Source organism: Homalodisca vitripennis, chromosome 3 (assembly GCF_021130785.1).
Source record: "Homalodisca vitripennis isolate AUS2020 chromosome 3, UT_GWSS_2.1, whole genome shotgun sequence".
NCBI lineage: Eukaryota > Metazoa > Arthropoda > Insecta > Hemiptera > Cicadellidae > Homalodisca > Homalodisca vitripennis.
Window position 1 is genome coordinate 172,093,474 of NC_060209.1, and position 6,501 is coordinate 172,099,974.

Consider the following 6,501-nt stretch of genomic DNA (forward strand, 5'->3'; position numbering starts at 1 on the left):
GCAGACTTCGATTAACATGCAACCTTGTTGTTCAATATTCTAAACAATGTCCTTATGGAATTAGGTGATACACGCATGATTATGTACTTGTTAGTTCAAAGAGGGCTGAAATTATAAGATATTGGCGATCCTGCAAAATAGCATCAAGGTAGGGTTTACTGTCTTCATGGTTACTGAGGCCCACAAGGCTAACTTCATAACCTGAAAGAAGGAAGGCAGTGGAATAGTGTTAATTTGGTGTGGAATCTCTACGTGTTGTGTCAGATTTGGATGTCAAAAAGCTCTTACTCAAAGTAGGTGAGAATTGTAATAAATCGGATAGTAACTCTAATGCTCGGCCAAAAATTGGCTGTTACTAGATTGTCGTGGCGTTGCTAATCAGGTTAAGCGCCCATGTCACAACTGCTGCCGTGTAGGTAACAAGACTGTTACTAGATTGTCGAGGAGTTGCTGTTCAGGTCAATCGTCCACGTCACATTGGAGCAGACTGTAATATTCAGCCTCGTTTTTTCAATATTCTAAACAATCGTCGTTATATTTTTAGTAGAATTGGGTATTTGTGTACTGTTAGTTCAAAAAGGGCTGGGATTGTAAAATAATGGTGATCCTTCAAAATAGGGACGAGGTAGGTTTTACTGCCTTCATAGTCAGGGACCCATATAATCTTCAACCTGGATTTTTTTGACGATTTATTGATGGACTTATTTTGTTAACACATCCAAGAAGAGATAAGAGTAATATTAAGAGAATGAAAGAAATAGTTTCTTTTAGTTTTGAATTAGAATTCTTAAACCAGGGAAATATTGATACCTTTTATTCTGTGTTTAAAGGGAGGGACGTGAAAAGTGGCCACTTTCCCCCAGGGGCTCATAATTTTTATGAGTACGTGGATGGCGACCACGGGGTTACCTGAGCTGAGTATGTCATTATTTCCACTTACTTGTGGCATGCTCCTTGCATGGGATTTCTATTTTATTTACTTTCCAAATAGGATCCCATACACTTTCTTCTGCTTACTGGCCACACTAGACCAACTTCTGTTACTTCCAACACTGGAACTTTCCAATTTTTTCTTCTCCCTTATCTTCATACGACCGTTCCAGTGCATTACTCACTGGGAGTGCTTAAGCCGGTGGTGGAGCCCTATTTGGCGCCGGTGAGAGCTGATGTGAGCTTGCTCTGCCGAGGCGTAAGTCATGCACTGGTTCAGAAGCAAGCCACTTCGATGTCCTTAGTCAGGAAGTGTGTACTGAGCAGGAGTGTCGGAGGTCCTGCTGCAACGTGCAAGCCCAAGCCGTGCGAGTATTCCCAGCCTGGTTAAACGAGTCAACACGGGGAATCTGGGGTAGATTAACTTGGGCTCCCACGTGACCTAGTTTTGTCGAGGGCGTGCACATTCCTGGTGTATCTCGGCCTGCACCCTTGCACACGATGCGCTGGTTAAAATCCTTATGGAAACTAAAATCCACATCAATATTAGGGCAAAGCATTGTAGTTGGGAATGAAAGTTAGGGTGGCTCGAAAAAACCTTTTTTGGAGTAATCAAATTCTAATAGCGTAAAAAACTTGCGCATAGACGTCATTATTAAGGAAAAAATATAAAATAAAATCATTTTCAAAATTTGAAATCGCGCAGAGGGCTTAAAGTTACGAAAAAAATAAAAATTTTGGCAATTTTCGAAATCGCAAAAAAATCTAATTTTTAATTTTTTGTTTTGTTTTAATAGTTAAAAAGGGTCTTATAGAATAGCCTCAATAAATATAAATAAAATTTAGACTAATTCCCGTTAAACCGAAATCGCGCAAAATGCCTATAGATGCGGGGGTTTTCGTAAAAAATCGATCTTCCATGATTATGATAATTTTTGTGATTTTCAATATTTAACGTGTGTTTACATAACATATTATATTTAGGTTTGTATTAAGACTCTTGCAAGTGATAATCAAATAAATTTATTAGCCAATCACATCATATTACACATTATGCATGTTCAGGGCCCGATTAAGGTTTTTGGCGCCCGTAGGCTATCTTGTACTTCGCGCCCCCCCCCCAACGGTTTCCGGCCGGCTTCCCTCTGTCAATTTTCAATAATAAAAAGTGTTCTGCTGTATAGCGGCCATATTATATTTTTGTAATAAAATTTCAACTTTCTTAAATTTAAAGACCATTACAGAGAGAGACCATTTAGAGTATTAAACTTTAGGAAAAGAACAACATTGAGCAACTAACTATAAACTTTAATTATTGTTCAAAGGTCTAATGATACATGTATGTATAAACTGCTATGTAATATGTTCAAATTCAACGGTTAAAAGAACTATGCTGTTTGCTGTCATTTCCTAAAAACACACAAACAAACGAACAAAAACAGCAAAATTATAGAAAGTGCAAACTTGCAAAGGGAAAGGATGCTTACTGCTGAGCATTTATTTGTATCTTTAAAATGGAATATGGTCTATTGTTGTAGACTTGTAGGTAACATTCTTTAAAGAGAATCAAGGGTTCTTATTTACCACTGGTTTTGTAGGACATACAAAAATGTGTCCTAGCTACAGCCAAACCTTACATGAGTTTTTAATTCTTATACATTTTTTGTAGATTACTATCATTAAATAGTCACAAAATTCAAAGTTCAGCACTTTGTAATGTTACTTTCAAAAAATCTGTAGGCTTATTTTTTTCAAAATAAATTAAAATGCATACTGTAATTTTAAGGCTGTTAAAATTATGTGAATTTTATCTCTTACTTCAGTATAAATGCTGCCATAATAATGGAGATTTTATTGTTGTCCATTTTAATAAGAAAGCTTAGTAGCTACGTATAGCCTGTTTAATTAGCGTTTTAACTGTAAATCACTGAAAAGGATTTATAATAAATCAATGAACATGGTCAAATTGGTCATCAACTTTCTCTGGTTTATTCAAGTACATTATGTTACATAGAAATTACATTAGACTTTGGTATACAACTTGGTGACTTGAACATTTAATCACAATAACAAACAATGAGCTAGAACTATAAAATTATTAGGCCTACTGTTAACAAAAGAACTTTTTATTTTCTCATGACGATATATTCCCTGATTAAACAAAGTCTTTCTTCCGTGCTTTTGATGAGGCAAACGCATCGATCAAGTCATCAAACGGAACGAGCTGTACATAGTCACTTTCTATAAATAAGAGAGCGAGTGCCTGGAGTTTTTCTTGCCGTAGAGTCGACCTCAAATAATTCTTGACTCGAGTAAGAGCAGAAAAGGATCTTTCTCCGCTGCAATTAGACACCGCCATGCTCAAGAAGATCCGCAATGCCACTTCCACGTTCGGAAAAAGAGATTCAAGTTTTAGGGTTTTTTACATGTTTCAATAGCCTGTAGCAGTGGCGTATATAGAAAAATATTTTGGGGGGGGCTGAAATACCGGGGGGTCGGGGGGGTATGGAATACCCCCCAGTAGAAGGGGGGTCCGGGGGTCCTCCCCCGGGAAAATTTTGCCAATTTAAGTCTTAAAAACACAGGTTTAAGGTTTTTGGCATGTATAAACGCTAAAATGGAAAGAATGAAAATCACTCTTTCGGAGAGATTTTTAAGTTTTTCATGGCGAGTTTCCTTCTTTTCGAGCAGGTTTCACTTTTCCATTTTAGCGTTATTATGTTTATATAGAAGGACCTGTATCCTTTGTATATTATTTTTGTATAAAATTAAAATTCAAAACTTAAGTGTCTGCTAGTTTGGTAGTTTTCAGTTGTTAAAATAGAAAATAATAGAGGCTATAAAGTCCTATTTTTAAAATCATTGGTTTAAAATAGTTGTTATACAAAGAAATATATTGTCCTACGTATCTAAAACACAACACACCACAATATTATAAGTTTGAAACTAATAAATGTTGACTATATACTATATTTATTTTAGCAATTGAATTGTTATTTTAGTTTTTTTTTAATTTTACCTTAATGAAATCAGAAATAGTAATTTCAGTATGCACACAATTCAAATATTTATATCGTTAAAAAACTAAAATCTCAAACAGCCTTCCAAGCTACAATAACCAGTTATTGTAGGCCTACTTTATGAACTGTTACAAGGGAAGAAAATGAAATATAGCTAAAAGTATTCATGAAACACTGTTTATTGTCATTTTACAAAACAAAATCCAAATTTCTAGACTTCAGTGAAAATTGTTTTAAAACTTCCTCATCAGTTATGGTAATGTCTCTATGAATAGATAAAAGTGCAAGACCATTCAACCTGTTTTCCGAAGTTGTGTTTCTCAGATACGTTTTAAGTCTTCGGAGAGATGAAAAGCTCCTTTCTGCAGAAGCCACTGAAACGGGTAAAACCGCTAACAATTTCAAAATATTAAACATGTTTGGGAAATAGTCTTTATCACATTTTTCAAGAGCAGAAATTGCAGTTTTTGGCAAACTTTCTTTTTCTTCACGATTCCACTTTTGTTTCCACAGTAGAAATTCACTTCGTACCTCATCTCTGAAAGATAGATCTTTTTCATAAAACGTCAGGGCAGGTTCCAGGGATGAAAATTCCGTTTTAATGCAGTGCTCAGGAAGAACATTCTGTAGTGAGTCGATTACTTCCCTGTGGTTTTTAAAACGCTCCTGAAGTGAACAGCAGAAATCGTCAAGGTATGGTATATACACTACACGCCGGTAGTATTCTTCCACGTTTGTATAAGGAGTATTGCAGCGATTAGTTTGCTTGTGACATGTACGGGGGGTTTCCTCTTTGATACCTAATTTGTCAGTGCTTACTTTTAGCTCACTGAACAAAGCCTGGAATGTCTCTTCTGCTTTGCTTCGCCTTTCCTTTACTAGTTCCAATACATTGGAAATCTGTTTGTTGGCTTGAGCAAGATCTATATCTTTCTTTTGGAGCATCTCTGAAAGGCGGATAGTCAAAGAAAGCAAGTTGTTCAAAATAAAAAGACATGCAACAAACTGAAAACTGGTCACGGAGGCAATTAGTGTGTGTGCTTTTACAGAAGCTTCTGCAGTCGATTCTTCTTCAATAGTTGATAGAGCGGTAATTATAGGCTCCAAAGCTTCTTTAAACATTATAACTGAAACTGAATCGTGGCGTTGCACCCAGCGAGTCTCACACAGACATATAAGTTTTTTTCTTTTCATCTCAGGGCAGCATTCAGAAATACTTGACTTAAGTATCGCAGTTCTCTTAGCTGACTTGTGAAAGAAACTACACACCTCACTGATGACACCCATACAATTCCTTATCATAGGGATTTTTGATGCATCAGATAGACATAAGTTAAGAGAGTGAGAGGAACAATGTGTGTATATGGCTGAGGGTACTTTTTCACTTATGTATGCTTGTACCCCTCTGAACTGGCCACTCATGACAGAAGCCCCATCATATCCTTGACCACGTAAATTGTTTAAATCAAGTCCAAGACTGGTTAGACTTGACATTAATGTATTGGCTAAACCTTGACCTGTTACATCATACACGGGTACAAAAGCCAGAAAATCTTCCCTAATTTTAAACAATTCCTCGTCAACATATCGGACACAGAGGGAAAATTGTTCAATTTGGCTAATGTCTGTTGTCTCATCTGCTAATACTGAATAAAATACAGATTTTCTCACGTTGGATACAATTTTTGACTGTATTTGGGAACCAAAAATACCTATAATTTCATTTTGGATAACAGAACTAGTATACATAGTTTTGCCACCACCAGTTTCTAGCTGTGTTTTAAGATTATTGTCCCCGTAATTAGCCCTGTACCTTAATAAAGAGCGAAAATTACCATCATTTTGTATAGGCTCGTCAAGATCCACTCTTCCACCATCACGATGCCCTCTAAGAGCAATTTGTTGCCTTCCACAAAATCTAATTGTCTGGATTATCGGTATAATTCTATTTTTGTTTTCCTGAACATTCATTTTTCTCTGCATGTTGATACTGTTTATCACACTTTCTGTTTTTCCATGTACTAAGGATTTTACGTCTTCAGCCATTAACATTGCAGTTTTATGATATTGTTTATTTTCATGTTGCATGAAAACCTCCCTAGCTTTCTTAAGCTTTGTAGTAAGTGGTTTTGATACTAATACTCCTAAACTCTGATGGTTTCCTTTCCCACCTGTGTTGTGTGAGAAAAAAACACAATATTTACACAGGGCCCCTTCCTTTGCTTCCGAATAAGCTAACCATTTGAAGTCTTCCAACCACTTATATTGAAAACTTCTGTTATTTTCAACTTTAGGAAATTCGTAACTACGTTGAGGCTTCCAACAGTTCTCAATAATTGAAATTTTCTCTTCATTTTGAAGTGAAAAGGAAGTTGAGGAGCAGTAATGACCAATATCATTGATATTGTGAACTAACAAAGTGTGATTACTCTCGTTAAGGTTATGTTCAATTTCACCTGTGTGATCCTTGATCTCAACAACGCTGCCAGTTGATGTAGCACAAGTGGAGGGACTCGGTGTTATTTCAAACGATGTCTGCTCGTCGATCTCA